Below are 16,723 nucleotides of genomic sequence, written 5' to 3'. Positions count from 1 at the left end.
AAACAGGAACTAAACAAAAAGCAAAGACCTGGTGGGATAATGACTACTGAGCAGCGTTGGCTTAAACATCACCCACATGTAGTGAAGGTGTTTGCTAGATTATTGATAAGCCTTCCTCTCTGGTCCGCGTTCGTTGGCCTGCTGACACAAACATTAACATTTATTGACCAAAACCAGACAAAATGCCTCCAACAGTGAGCTGAAAAATCAACATGAGAAATATTAATACAATAATCAATGTTCACAGATGGATCCACGCATGGATGGATCGCTGTTAGAAACGTGGCCGGCTGCCACAGAATCACAGATGGTGTTGGAGGTCGTCCCTTGGCACCGTCTGCTTCCCCCTGCTCATGAACACAGGTAGCTGGGTCAGGAGGACCTCAGGCACACACACACACACACACACACACACACAGACACACACACACACACATATATATACACATTTGGTAGGAAGTGAATACTGGTAGAACAAACAGAGCTCAGATACAGTATGTCCTACTACTGTATACGCAGATGTTCCTCATATAAACAAATATGTATGTTTGTTTTTTTACAGTATCCACATACAGAAATGTGGAAATAAACAACCCAGAGGAGTGTAGGTTTATGTACAGAGGGATGAACACAAAACATAAACATCCCAGTTGTGAGGTTAGTCCAGAATGAATGCAGGCCTATCGAGCTGGAGTCCTGAAAATGTGACTTTTATCCGGTAAAGAAAAATGTTTCTGCCAATTTTCATTATGTTTTCAATATAAATAGTAGAGACAATAGATACAATTCCATTACATTAGATTTTAGTGGCTTTTTTATTTTTTTGGTCATGATAAAATACCTTTCTGTAAGTATTTGTAGCATCATCATGGACCACAACACAGCTGGAACCAGCTGCTGGAACATATGGTGTCTGATACAGCACTTGTAAGTTTTTGTTTTATTTTAACTATGCATAATCTATAGAAGGGTTCGGACTTCTACAGACTCTAGGTGCTATCAAGGAAGGGTGTCATGTCGTTAGCAGCCCTAAATCCTTAACCCACCAATCTGTCTCCCATGCTGATATATAATCACTACTATATCTGCTAAAACTAAAATAAAATGTTGTTTTTCTGTCTAGAAGTAGGTGTAAATAATTATTTTAGCCATTTAGATCCATTCACTCCATTCCTCGCGAGCTTCCTGCAGCCAATATTGGTAAAAAGCAGGCGGGGAGTTCCAGTCCTCTGAAATGAAGCTCAACGCAGAAGTAACTTAGAACTGCATTCTATCAAAAGGCCACCAGGGGGCGACTGTTTTGGTGTCAAAAGGACTTCCGTCTCAATACAAGTCAATGGAGAATTCAACAACTTCTCACTTGATTTCACTTGATGTGTTTATGGTCTCAACCGCTAGTTTAAAGCCTTCTTCAATGCAGTATGATGTTCATTTGTGAAATGTTGGCCTCCCTGATTTTATATTTGACAATAAAGCAGGGTATGCATTAGGGCGTGGCTACGTCCTGATTGACAGGTTGATTGACCAATGTGCTCGAGATCCAGCCCTCGCAACGCTGTTGGCTCCGCCTCATGCCCATATAAGTAGAATCCATGTTTTTATTTTTCCCAGCATGCACCTGAAATTTTCAAGATGGCGCTGCCTAGATTAGAAACTATTGGCTTCCGAGTAGCAGTCCACAAACCAATGGGTGACGTCACGGATGTTATGTCCATTTCTTTTATACAGTCTATGGTATTAGCCAGCTCCAGTCAAAGCAAGCACTGACTGTTCATGAGGCTGCTAACTTTTGTGCTGAAGCGACAGTGTTTACAGTATGTGCATGTTTTATTTTGATGTTTTGACCTTACGTTTCACCTCTGATGTCACAAGATGCAGATGCCGTGCTGCTGCTGCTCTGAATATTGTTAGAAATATGTCTCACTCTCCGCCTCTTAGAGGAAACGTTCTTTAGAAAGGACAGTATAGACAACTGTGCTTCAAGTGTGAGTGCTTTGAAAGATGGACATTCCCCCTGAGGTCATGTGATCAGTGGATAGTAAAATTTGAGCACTTTGCGTACCTGTTATTTTAAGCCATGACAGTGTCGGTCAGTCGGTCCAGCGCTGATGTATCTCAGGGGCGATGGGATGCATCACCGTGATATTTTGCACAGTCAGTAATGGTCCTGATGACTTTGGTAACACCTTCACTTATCATTTGGTGCCACCGCAGGGTTCAAATGTGTGATTCAAATTAAAATGTCTCTGCAGCTTTTGAATAGATTACAAAACAAGTTGCTGATGGCATGAACCGTCATCCAGCACCATCAGCAAGTCAAATTTTAGATTTGTTCGATACTTAATAGTCCAATCATTTCATTTTTTTTTCTTTACAGTGAGCATTGAATCCTCACAAAGCCGCTGCAAAAGCTTGTTAACTTATTGTCTTATTTGCAATTTTATGTCTTTTTTTAATGATTTTTGTTGTAATGAAGAAAAAATCATTATACTCCTAAGTGTTTCTGTTTCTTTCTATCTCCTTTGAGCTTAATATCTGCTTATCACAATCATCAAACAGATTTTGATGGAAGTTAAATGATCAGTTTATTACAAAACACATTAAGTACTTTACAGTTTCCTTCTGGTGAAAAAGTCTTGTTAACCAACAGCTGATGACCTCCACCCTCACAGCTCAGGGTTGTATTACATCACCTGAAAGCTCTCCTGTCATAAGTGCTGTCATAAGTGAACATTTGCACATTTTTAGCACAATTAAAAGCTTCTCACATCTCAGAGCAACGGCTTCACGCTGTGTGAAAAACCTATTTGGAGAGCTTGTTGCCAGTGAACTAGCAGTGCGTGTCAGCAGCAGTTACAATTAAGCTATTAGAGCAGCAGATAAGAGACTGTCTAGACTGACACTTTTAGTCTGGTTTCCACATCCATGAACATCAAGGAATGAAGCGACCTGAGGAAATGCATACATTCATTGGCCTTAAATGGATGAATTGGATGGATGGATGGATGAATGCATGAGTGGATGTATAGATGTACACATGAATGCTTCCAAGATTACATTTTATTTATTATGTACCGTAACACATTTCATACATGCAGTTTGCTACATAGATAATGTGATAGAACATGGACTGATTGAACGAGAGGATTATTGAGTAAAGTGAGTGTAAATAATATTACTTAACCCTCCTGTCGTCTCTATTGACTGTTCCTTCTTTCCTCCCGTCCTTCCTCTTTCTTTAATTTTTCCTTCATTCTTCCCCTCCTCTCCTCTTTCTTTGCTCCCTCCTCCTTCCATCTATCCTTCTTTTCCGTCCTTCCTTCTGTCCTTCTTTCCTTCCTTCTCTCCTTCTTTCTGTCCTTCTTTCTGACCTTCTGTCCTTCTTTCCTTCCTTCTCTCCTTCTTTCTGTCCTTCTTTCCTTCTTTCTCTCCTTCTTTCTGTCCTTCTTTCCTTCTGTCCTTCTTTCTGTCCTTCTTTCCTTCCTTCCTTCCTTCCTTCCTTCTGTCCTTCTTTCCTTCCTTCTGTCCTTCTTTCCTTCCTTCCTTCTGTCCTTCTTTTCCTTCCTTCCTTCTCTCCTTACTTCCTTCCCCTTTTCTTTCTTCCTTCCTTCCTTCCTTCCTTCCTTCCTTCCTTCCTTCCTTCCTTCCTTCCTTCCTTCCTTCCTCAGTCCTTCCTTGACATGAGGACAACAGGAAGGTTAAAGAAGCAGACATAAAGCCTGTTTCATGCTTTATTTAAAAATCCTTGATATACATTTTTTTCCTTTATCTCTCTGTCTTTAATGTTCTATATGAATAACATTGTGGGAAATAAAAGGCTGTCCTTGTTACATAAATTGAATAAAAGAAAAAATAAAGTAAAGCCCTGAGGTCAAAAAGCAGACTGTTCTACTGTCTGCAGTCACAGAGGCTAAAAGAGGCTCCGCCGCAGGTTTTGTCCTCATTTTTGGTGAGTCGTATAGATAAAGACTTACAATACGTGTCTAGTTTCAGGTCATATACAACATAATAATAATAACTTACATTCTCAGTGAAACTCAACATACATGCTGCAGAGAAGACACCATCATTGATGTCAGTTCATCATATTGGCTAATTTTTGGCTGTAGACAAACAATAACTTGTAGTACACACTCATAATAGTACTTATAATAACAATACAACAATGACAACAAAAGGTTTGTGACCCACTTACATATTTAAACAATGTAAAGACCAATGCATTGTTGTTTTCCTCCAATAATCAATCAAAATGTGTCAGACTGCTCAGGAGATTACGCTGCACCCTTGTGGCCAATACATTACAACACTAACATAAATAGCACGACTGTAATTCTAATACATTTAATTACCCCAACTGTCTCAATATAATACAAAACTATTGATTATAGGTCTATTTAAGCTTTCTTATGTGCCTGCGTCAGTTCTCTCTGGGTAATCCTACAGACCAGAAACATGCAGTTTAGGTTAATTGGTGACTCTAAATTCCCCGTAGGTGTGAATGTGTGTGTGAATGGTTCCTTGTCTATAATGTGTTAGCCTTGTGATGGACTGGAGACCAATGTCAGCTGGGATTGGCTCCAACCTTAGGATAAGTGGTATGGAGAGTGAATGAATGAATATGTTCCAAATTAATATAATACTTTAATATGTCATGAGCCTACAGTTATTATATATTATTATAGTAATCCAAGTTTCATCCTTGGTGCTCCACACATCACCATACATTCATGCAATTACATCATGGACATTTTGTCAATAGAAAAGTGATGCTAGGTCCATGAATAATTAAATTGAAACTGAAGTCATTGTATTAGTCACAGCTGGTCAATACAGTTCATGGATGTTTTGTGTTTGTTTGTTATTATTAAAGTTTAGCTTATATGAAAACTCTCAGTTGAGCAGCATTTATTAGATGAAGATGATTTCTCCTCATAGAGCACAGGAGAGCTAGACGAGGTTGTTTCTACTAAAGTCACACCTGCTTGCCTTCCTTCCTCTGCTGCCTGCGAGCGTCTGTTCAGATGCACTGGACTCGTCTTCACTGAGACTATTATGATGTTTTAATAAATTAACAGATGTGCTGATGCCAACCATGTGAACTTTTGTTTTTCTTCTTGTCACTCAGCCCTTACTCGCAGTATAATAACATAATACTATCACAGTTAAATAACATAATATAAACAGTAGTTTAGTTATATTGCATACCTGTGTTTTCCTTATTTTATGTTCAGACACTAAGGAGGAAAATATTTAAATAGTTTTTAGTTAAATTCCTCCCTTCCTTCCTTCCTTCCTTCCTTCCTTCCTTCCTTCCTTCCTTCCTTCCTCCCTTCCTTCCTCCCACTTTCTTAAATTTTTCATTTGTTCTTCCCCTCCTTCCATACTTCCTTCCTCCCTTCCTTCCATCCTTCCTCCTTCCTTCCTCTTTCTTGAATTTTTCCTTCGTTCTTCCCTTCCTTCCATACTTCTTTCCTCACTTCCTTTCTTTCCTCCCTCCTTACTCCTTTCCTTCCTTCCTCCCTTCCTTCTCTCCTTACTTCCTTCCTCCCTCCTTCAGCCAGTGCTTGCAACTTTATTTATATATGTTATTTATATTGATATGTTTGATAATATGATAATTAGTATACTTTATTTTGTATCATTGAACTTTAAATTATTTTATTTTAAATTATATTTTAATTATTTTATTCCAATTCAAAATATTTACGCAATTTTTTAAATATCCTAAATCATTTTATAAAGGTTGTCTGACATTAAAATAACATGTTATATACTCTACATACTCAAGTAAAAGAGATAAGATGAAGAAAATAAGTTGCTTTTTAGTTTTATTTGACTAGTTTCACATTTATTAACAGTTCTTTCACTTGAGTCCAATATTTTAGTCCTCTTTTTACACCTCTGTCCAAATGAATGATAACGTTGCTCTGTAACTGCTGGATGTGGAAATAAACAACTGTAAACTGTAATTGGTGCACTTGAGAAAGTTATAAGTCTGTCACGAGTCTCCAAACACAATTCTTAAGTTGGAAGTCCTGAAGTCCTGAGTCTGCATCCCATTTATTTTATTTCCCCTCTCATTTCATGCTCACGTCTTTCTGTGCTGACTAGACATCTTCATGAAATGTAGTGATGGCACAGTTTGGTTGCTCGGTTGCATCACTACCTGAACTCACAAACCTTACATGCAGATCAAGTAAAAGATGAACAATAAAGGGCAGAAAGAGAATAAAGTGGATATGAACTGATGATGATGTCATGACATAATTAGCCTTAAACATTATTAGCTCATTTTTTCAGAGAACCTGGGAGCTAATCCCAAACCAAGGCGATGCCCTGCAAACATTGACACAGTATTGCAGTATAAAACATGGCCCTGAAGCCAAAGAAGACTCTGTCACTCCGGAGGGAATTAAGTGTGAAGAGCAGGAAACATTTCACAACCTGATACTGGAGCTGCAAAATCACTCCAACATCCACTTTCTGACGGCAGGAGTTCAGCCTGAAAAGTTGATAAAAATGCTGGAAATGCACTTCTTAAAAAAAAAACCAAAACAATTACAGTGCTGTGGATCCTAAAACAGGAGCTGGCAGTAAAATAGACAAACAGGAATCATTGACTTAAAAGTTATATTTGTGTGCATTTCTCCTGCAACAATAAAAAATGAAGACTGACACTTTAACCCTCCTGTCGTCCTCCCGGGTCAAATTGACCCCGTCTCTTTTGACTGTTCTTTCCTTCCTTCCTTCTTTAATTTTTCTTTCCTTCTTCCCCTCCTTCCATACTTCTTTCCTCACTTCCTTCCATCCTTCCTTGCTTCCTTTCTTCCTCCCTCCCTTCCTCCCACCCTTTTTACTCCTTTCCTTCCTTCCTTCCTTCCTTCCTTCCTTCCTTCTTACTCCTTTCCTTCCTTCCTTCTCTCCTTCCTTACTCCTATCCTTCCTTCCTTCCTTCCTTCCTTCCTTCTTACTCCTTTCCTTCCTTCTCCCTTTCTTCCTCCCTTCTCTCCTTCCTTACTCCTATCCTTCCTTCCTCCCTTCCTTCTTTACTCCTATCCTTCCTTCCTTCCTTCTTACTCCTTTCCTTCCTTCTCTCCTTCCTTCCTCCCTCCCTCCTTACTCCTTTCCTTCCTTCTCTCCTTCCTTCCTTCCTCCTTTCCTTCCTTACTCCCTTACTCCCTCCTTCCTTCCTTGACCTGAGGACAACAGGAGGGTTAAGTCTTAAATCTCAATATAGATATAGATAGGCTTCCTTCTACTTATCTAAGTCCAAATTCAGTCTTGAGTCACTAAAACCAAGTCCTGTTTCAGGAAATTAAATATCAAATCACAAATGAATCCAAGCTACAAGTTCAGTCTTCATCTCTTCGGGGAGCCAGAGTACAGATCAGATAATATTAGTAAGCAGGGTGAGGTTTTTTATATTTACCCTCGTTCATTTAACCCTTTCATCAGTTTATCTATTTACTCTTTTAGTTAAATCTTCAGCAGCTGTCTGTCTGTCTCCACTCAGCCTGGTCTGAGTGCATAGACAGCAGGTTGATGGAGGGTCAGATGTGTGGATGATAGGTAAATGGATGGATGGGCGTTCGGGGGCGAGGACGGGCTTGATGGATGTATCGGTGGCCTGGTAGGAAAATTGGATGAAGAGTAGATTCACCTCACACTGAGTAACTGGTGACCCGGGACAAGCACACCTGAGCTGACAGAGTGTGAATGGCACCTCAGTGATTTGTGTTTATGATATTTACGTGTTTTATCCGTGGGACCAAATATATGTAATATGTGTGGTGGGGTGCAGCCTATTTCCTGGTATGGTGTATAATTGAGTGTTCTCAGGGGAGATGTTAGGTTTAAAGGCTAGTGTAAAACAAAGATAAATAACCTAAGCTTGTGATAGATCTGGTGAGGGGAAAATGATTAGAGGGTTCACCAACACACATATCATTTTAGACAACATATTAATACCCCCACCCCCCATTTAGTTCATAAAGTCAGTCACACTGAGAAATATGGAAACATGCAGCACTATGATTACCTGGATGGTTTCACTCAAAAACAGTCAAAAGGTTGAGTGTGTAACTATGGACCTTTCTTGCCCTCAATGGTAGCCATGTTGGCTCCGTAGCAGAAGGAGAGTGTCATGAAGGTTCAGACAAACAACGAGGAGAACACACATGTCTGAATCTCAAAAACCAAAGTCATTTATTAAAGTAACTTATTAAATAAATCAAAGCTACATGTTGAATCAGTAGTACCTGGAAGTGCGTAGATGTAGATGTAGATGTAGAGAGAGAGAGAGAGAGAGAGAGAGAGAGAGAGAGAGAGAGATTTTATGAAGGTGACCCAGTCCACAGCTCAGGTGAACTGCTTCAGCTCTGCTCGATTACTTCCTGGAAGGAGGAGAAGAAAAAAAAGACAAGCAACCCAGCTAGACAGAGCAAAAACAAAAGTGGTCATCACAGGAGGGAACAAACAGGAAATGATGGCTGAGGATGTTGTTACTATGGTGAACATTGCTGCATTATACAAATACAAGTTATACATGTGTTTTTTAAACTAAACACCACTATACTGTTGTCAGATATAAGCCATCAGCTTTATTTTGTTAATTTAGCAGTCTGCAATGATTTTGTCATGATGAGAAGCGCAGATGGACCCAAAAAGGCAGACAGTCTCAGGAAACGGGCACTTTATTGGCCAAACCAGGAATAAAAAAACTCAACAGAAAAACACTGGTCGAATGAACACTGGCAAAATAACACAACACAAAACACAGAGACTCAGACAGAGACTGAACTGAAAACCAAAACCTATGTAGACATGATGGGAGAACACAGGTGAGTGAAACAAGGCAGGTGAAACTCATGAGGCAATCACCAAAGGCAGGGGAAACACAGGAAGTAAAACTAACAAAATACACAAAGAGAGAATAACTTTCAAAATAAAACACAAAGTACAACAGGATGTGACAGATTTGGTGCCATTAAAGACAACATGAAGGGGAAACACAGGAAGTAAAACTAACAGAATACACAAGGAGAGAATAACTTTCAAAATAAAACACAAACTACAACTGTATGTGACAGATTTGGTACCATGCTAATGCTAGCTTGCTAACTAGATAATCTTCATTTCTGATTGCGCAACAGCTGTGTTTGATTTGAGACATCACTACCCTTTAGAAATCTGCACACTATACAATTAAGTACATAGTGTGCACTGTATACTAACAATGATCAAATTGTTCTTCCTGTCATATTCAGGATGTGTTTACATGGAACATTGAATAACCTGGTTAATCACACACCTACATACATGATTAGAGTATTTTCCAGGTTTCTGATCACTCCCCCGCTGTCATTACTGATGATGTCTTTGCCATTTCCGCACCAACTGACACAATTACTGAGGGGGTTTTACTGAGGGGGGTGTATATGTGTGACCTCATACGCCATCATCACTCCCTTGAGTGGTAACATGCACACGCTCAGCATCTGCCAGAAGCATTCATATGGAAAAAAAAGCATAGAAAGTAATGCTACGATGAGCTGTGGTACAAACGTCCTCATAAACACATTTAGAAAGATTTAGGCAGATGTTTTTTTTACAAGATTCGATCGCTGCAGTTCACCACATTAACTGCAGGGGATGTTTCAAAATGTGGATGTATTACTGCCATTTCCTGTCAGGTGTGTTGAGGTATGCCTCTACTGGAAAATGTAAGTTTGCTTTTGGACTCATCTCGGACTCCATTTGGTTATTATTCAATAGTCTTCTCTCTGTAGTGCAGCTCTTACCTTCATTTGCAACCATAATGAGTCTAGAATAATAAACAGGGATAAACAGGATACAACTAATAAATAATATGTTTATTTATGTCGTGCATGTAGCTACAGTAATATCCTCACTGATGACAAAGAGCTGGAAAGAGTATGACCCAAGTAGATATAAGAACAATTGAAAACTATTTATAGCCATTTTTCTGGAATATCTGATCATCATTTACACTTCAAAAACTCATTTTTCTATTTATGCAGTCCCCCAGCTCAGCCTCAATCTGGCAATCAGGCTCTTTAAGACCCCCAACTCTTGAGTTTTGAATTCTCAAGTAGATCTGTTCATGTTTAAGCACAAATATAATCCAAAATATGCAAGTGGACAACTTTAGCCATCAGTTCAATTTGATGTTAATTTGAAGGAGAAGGAGTCTTTGACCATGATTAACACTGAGAGCCAGCATTATAACAGAATATGAATAACACAATCACAAAAAGCATAACATGTTCTCTTTAAGACATTCAAAAATTTGCTGCTAGAAGAATAATTCGTTTCTCATATGGGTTAGCCGCACAAATATGTTAGCTAGTTAAGCTTTGTGTCGTCTGTTTTGACTGTTCATTCCTTCCTTCCTTCCTTCTTTCCATCTGTCCTTCCTTCCCTCCCTCCTTCTCTCTTTCTTTCCTACCCCTACCTTCCTCCCTTCCTTCTTCTTCTATCCTTCCTTCCTCCCTTCCTCCCTTCCTTCTTCTTCTATCCTTCCTTCCTCCCTTCCTCTTTTCCTTTCTCCCTCCCTCCTTTCCTTCCTTCATTCCTTCCTCTTTTCCTCCTTTCCTTCCTTCCTTCCTTCCTTCTTCCTCCCTTCCTTCCTGGACTCGAGGACAACAGGAGGGTTAAGAATTCTGAAAAATTAAATCTTTTCCCTCATTGAAAAACCAAGAATCTATAAATGTATGGATATTTTTTAGGTCAAATCGTGGTCATATATGAACAAAATATTAAACCTGATTTTCAGTGAGCATGGAGAAACTTTCCCCCTTCAGTAGATAAAAGTGTGAAACTCCATACAAGTGCACAGTGAAGCTCAAACTTTAAGAAATCATTCTTGTCTGGAAGTGAACTTAAAATAAATGTACTCTGAGTATCAGCTCCTTAGTTCCACGTCAAAGTCTGATCACTCTAAAAAAGGGACTATTTGGCATCAACCTTAGAGGGAAACAGCCATCAAATCAACCTGAAATGGTTATAGTCATCAATATTTAATACCTTTAATTAATCGGTCTGCTAAAGTTATTGTTATTACTCTAAAAGTAAAATGGACTTATTGGACTCTTATGACTAAATATTCCTTCCAGCTGAAGACTGAGGGATAAATCCACAAAGAATCACAGAAGCTGATAGCACCATGCATCAAATGTGCATCACTTACAACCGCTATCTGCCCCGTCTAAAGGTCAGATTCACAAAAAGATGCTGCACTTATGATATTACAGCATGAACACACCCGTAGAGTTTGTGTATGATTGTGAGAACACAGCAGGCGGAGAGAAAGAGACCACAGAGAGAGTCCTTTTCACTTTAACTGCATGTGGCTGTTAATGCTGGACTCCGTGAATTGGATTGTTATTGCAGTGCGGCTCATTTGCATAGAAAGGGGCCAAATGTACAGTTTGCACATTGTTTCATTGAAGTTCCTGCATGTAGCAAAGAAAGCACCAAGATGCTAGTTGCTATAGTTGCTTGGGAGAACAGTTTGTGTTGCCTTTCACCCTTTCTGGATGCTTTGTCTTATTTCTGCAGGCCCCAAAAAAGCCATGCAAGTCTTTCATGAAATCAACCCTGAGTGTATTTATTTTACTTCAGTTAACCTCCTGTTGTCCTTGAGTCAAGGAAGGAAGGAAGGGAGGAAGAAGGAAGGAAAGGAGGGACAGGAGGGAGGAAGGAAGGGGGTAGGAAAGAAAGAGAGAAGGAGGGAGGAAAGGAGAGAGGAAGAAGGAAGGAAAGGAGGGCTGGAGGGAGGAAGGAGGGAAGGAAAGAAGGAATGAAGGATTGAAGGAAAGAAGGAGGGAAGGAAAGAAGGAGGGAAGGAAAGAAGGAAGGATTGAAGGAAAGAAGGAGGGAAGGAAAGAAGGAAGGATTGAAGGAAAGAAGGAAAGAAGGAAGGAGGGAAGGAAAGAAGGAATGATGGAAGGAGGGAAGGAAAGAAGGAAGGAATGAAGGAAGGAATGAAGGAAGGAAAGAAGGAAGGAAAGAAAGAAAGAATGAAGGAAGGAAAGAAAGAAAGAAGGAGGGAAGGAAAGAACAGTCAAAACAGACGGGGTCAAAGGTTAAAACTATTCTGTCTCAGATGCGACACAAGGAGTGCAGGTGCCACCGACTTCCTTAGATTCAAAAATAAAAGTTTGGTGGGGCAGGTTGCAACTTTATGGAAGAACAGAAGAAGAAGAAGAAGAAGAGAAAGATTTGGATAAATCAGATGGAACATTAGTCTCTGAAGATTTCAGGAGAGCACAATAATTGGCTGTTGGTTTTTATCTCCCCCCGCTGAGCTCTGCCAGAATGTGTTGCCCCACGCTGAGCTCGACCAAGTGAAGAAAGAAAAAGGTTCGGTCTGTTTTTGGGCTTCGACAAAGACTGAAATTTTACACTTGAGTAAATTGATTAACGCGACCTTTCATCAGTAAATGCTTTCAGACAGGAAAGCATCTCCCGGGTGTTTCCCTTTGGACTTTGCAAAATGCTAAAAAACTCCTCTGCTCTTCTGAAGTGTCTTCTTCTGCTGCTGCTGCTAGGTTTTAAAACTCAGACTGAAAAAAGAGGATTCACTCATAGAAATCTGTGCAGAGCTGTCGCCTCCTGCAGTTTCCCAGCGGCTTCCATTATAACACATTTAGACATTTTTAGAGATTCTTTTTTATTCATAATAAACAAATTCATGATTTAATTCAGGTTAGAGTTGGGTTTGATCTCAACACACCGCAGGAATCGCTAAATCATCAGTGTGCTGTTTAGTGCTTTCATGTTGGGCTGCAGCAGAGTTTCAATATTACAGTACACACTGGCTTTATACTATACTCATTTTTACACTTTACACCTGAGTTTTTCTTTATATTTCTCTTATTTTGAAACAGTTTTTTAACCCTTACATAGTGTTCAGGTCAAATTTGAGCCCTTTTGACATTTGACAGCTGTAAAAAAAAAAAACACCCCAAATGTCTTTTACTCTGAAATTTGATGACTATAACTTAATATATAGATTATATATTTTAAAATGTTATACTCTGGGTCAAATTATCTCCATATCTATTGACATGTCTTTTAGTTAAATTAATAATATAATAATAATAATAATAATAAGTTATAATTATTTCTTTTTATGATGTAGCAGTGAAGACTGATGGCTCTAATGGTTATACAATAAACTCCACACTTCCAGAAAGTTCTTTAGATGCAAAAATGACTAAAGAGACCTAAAACATACCAAAAAGAGACATAAAAATGACTAAAAACACCTAGTTACCACAGTAACTATGAGATGGAGTGACTAAAGAGACTCAAAACTACCAAAAAGAGACATTTCAATCATTATTGCTATGTTATATTTTCATATCTGAGGTAAAATAGGACATGATATTGTGTGATAGGAGATGTTTAGTGGTGTAAAAGCTAAAAAATACACTCTCTCTGCTCTCTGAAACATTAATTAAAGGTTTAATCACGCATTTATTGATCAGTCAGATCGACTATTGATGCTTTCTAAACACATCTGTGGTTCAAAGTTTGGTATAGACCCAGAACATAGTGCGAGGGTGCAGAGTATGAACAGTATGTAAGAGTTAATATCATTGTAAATATATAATTAGTCAGATGTTTGGGGGATTAAAATGTTATAAAGGATTTTTAAAACTCTGCTGTTTGTCTGCAGATTATATTCTCTAATGCTTCTAATGGTATTATAATGTATTTCCAATGCATTACACTCTACTCTATATATAAGGTATTAGCAGGCTTTCTGCTGTGAGACTAATTAGTCTTAAAATAGAATTTACTCTGAATCGACTTCATTGTTGTTTGTGGCGCTCAGCTGTTTTCTATTGATTCACTAAATGATTTAAAGTCTGGTTTCATTTCTTTGACTTGCTGTTTGAGAACAAGTCGCTCACCTAATCTGATTGTGTTGGTTACTTTAGTCATCGCTGGTTGTAATATTGATTATTTGTGAGCTGCAGAACCAGATATGTGATGCATTGGAGCAGCAAAGAATCACTGATGATCCTTTCACTAATGTTTCTTTAAAGAGAACAGTAAGTACAGATATACTCCTTTCTTCAGCTACTGTTGGGTTCTTCATGTGCTTCTAGTAGCCATAAATTGTCATATCTCATTTGAAATCATCAGTCAATGTCTTATATTTTCCTATACTGACCTTTTGTCTTATTTCCCTCCTGTATTTCTGTCTGTGTCTTTCCCTTTTCCAGATCGTCTTGTCGACCTGTATTAAGCGTTCCAGCATTTTTCTTCTTCTCGTGTTTCCTATAGTCTTTTTACCCAAGCCTTATTCTTTGGATTCTTTGCCTCTGCTTAGTCCCTGTGATACGTCTGCTCTGCTGCAAACCATTTTAAAACCATTTTTGAATCTCTCTTCATGTAACTGAGTTGTGCATTTGAGTCCTTTCGCTTTAGATTCTGATATAAACGTGTTTTACTGTATTTCAGGCAGAGTTTGGACAGTCACAAAAAGCACATTTATGGACCCATTTAGGAGAGTTACTGTTTGGGTACCTGTATTATAGCTGGGTTTGCTGTGCTACTACAATAGGCTCTCCTGGTGTGTGTGTGTGTGTGTGTGTGTGTGTCTATAGAAAGTCCCAGTGCAATGCTGTTTATCATGGTTAAAACAGTTCTCCACAGATTTAGCATTACACACATAAAACATCAAAATATTAAAGTATCCGATGTGATATTAAACAGAACCAGATGTTTTATAATACTTTTTATTCCATGGATTCTTCTTCCTTGTCAAAACCTGGTGGATACAGTTCAGTCACAAATGTGTGTGTATTATGCTAGTATCAGCTAATGTAGCTTGAAGCTAGTAGCCTCCTAGCAAAGGTGAGGAGCGGGCCACAGAGATCTGGTTATCAGGTACGGATCAGGACACAGTGAAGGAACCGATGGGCTCAGGCTTACTCAGAGTCATTTATTGAAGGCAGGGGTCAAAACCAGGTAGGCAGTACAACAGGCAAAGGTACAATGATCAGCAGGCTAAACTTGATGGTCGGGGAATCAAAACTGGTCACTCACTGGAAGATACTCTAGGAAATGAATCACTGGAACTCAAAGGACAAGACGATCTGGCACAGAAGGGAAACACTGCTTAAATACACAAGGAGGGGAGACAATTAGACACAGGTGAAACACATTAGGGCAGGGAAAGCAATCACACAGGCGGGAAACTTGATAGGAAAACAAGGGTAAGACGAGGACTTCAAAATAAAACAGGAAGTGGCACAACAAGAACAGAAAATCAACTCAAACCCTGACAGACACTAACAGACCCTGACACACTACTTTCTAACTTCACAAACCCCAACATTTTCAAACTTGTAGTCTTCAGTCTCAACTTTAGCTGACTCAAGTTTCATCTCTCTGGATCTTTATAAATATTTTTTACTTACATACGTACTGACCAACAGCTGGAAACAGACGCTAGTGTGAAAAATTGGTGTAGTTCCCCTTTAAGTTGACATTACAGTTAATCAGCTCTGAATGTAGCGGCTATTGTTGGCCCCATGTGTAGAGGAATAAATATGGTGTTGCTAATATGACTTTTTATTTTTATTTCATACCTTCTTTCATCTCTTTCATCTTGATAATTGTCTCTTTTTCTGTCAGGATGAAAGAGATTATATAGGCCACCTGAGTTTTCTTGTAATCTTTCTATTTTAAAGCTGTTTTTATTTGCAAATCAGCTGAAACCTAAAATGACAGCAAGACTTTTTTACCTGATTCATAACCTCAGAGAACAAGAGCTGATTTGTTGCTCTTCGTTTATAAAACTCAATTATTATTTTTTTCTCCGGGCATCAACAATCTTTCTGAAGTTTCTGCATATGTAGATTAAGAAAAATATATATGGTATACTAGAAACACACACACACACACACACACACACACACACACACACACACACACACACACACACATGCATGCACAGAAGCACACAAAACACACACACCAGCCGAATACATGAATCCTCCAGGAATGCACAGGTTGATTAACTGCAATAAACACACACACACATATACACACCATCTCACATCTTTTAACTCACACTGACAAATGACACAACAGACAGTGATATTACACACATCCAGTTTATTACAGGCTTCATAACATCCAGACAGGCAGTTATGTGTGTTTGTGTGAGTGTGTTACTTTAGCCTCTGGCAACTGCTGGCCACACTGAGCATCACACTCCCTTAATGTGTGTGTGTGTGTGTATGTGTGTATACACCTGTAATCACAGCCTCCACCAGGATCTGGACTGATAGATCAGCCTCTCAGCAGCAGCTTCACAGTCGACACGTACAAACAAACACACAAACACAACCTTCAGTGACTCTGTTGTTATTGTTAGGATGGAAGATATCAACCTCAAGACTTTACTGCACTCATACATTCAGAAATATTCATGTTCATTAATGAAGCATTTGAACTGCAGACATTGCTGTTATAGTTCATCTACAGTATTTTGACTTCTTCCTTTGTCTGTATGACGGGTTTGTGTATCAATATAATAAGGCACTGAATCCAGCAGCCAACTAGCTCAACATGCAGGTCCACATTTGGTTTAATTTAACTCAGAAAAACAATCAAAATGAATTTAATAGATTAAACATACTCAATTATATTGTCGTCACTATTCAAACTTTGTAAC

Source organism: Scomber japonicus, chromosome 8, assembly GCF_027409825.1.
Source record: "Scomber japonicus isolate fScoJap1 chromosome 8, fScoJap1.pri, whole genome shotgun sequence".
Lineage (NCBI taxonomy): Eukaryota > Metazoa > Chordata > Actinopteri > Scombriformes > Scombridae > Scomber > Scomber japonicus.
The sequence above is the reverse complement of the archived record's forward strand: the minus strand, read 5'-3'. Positions refer to the sequence as shown.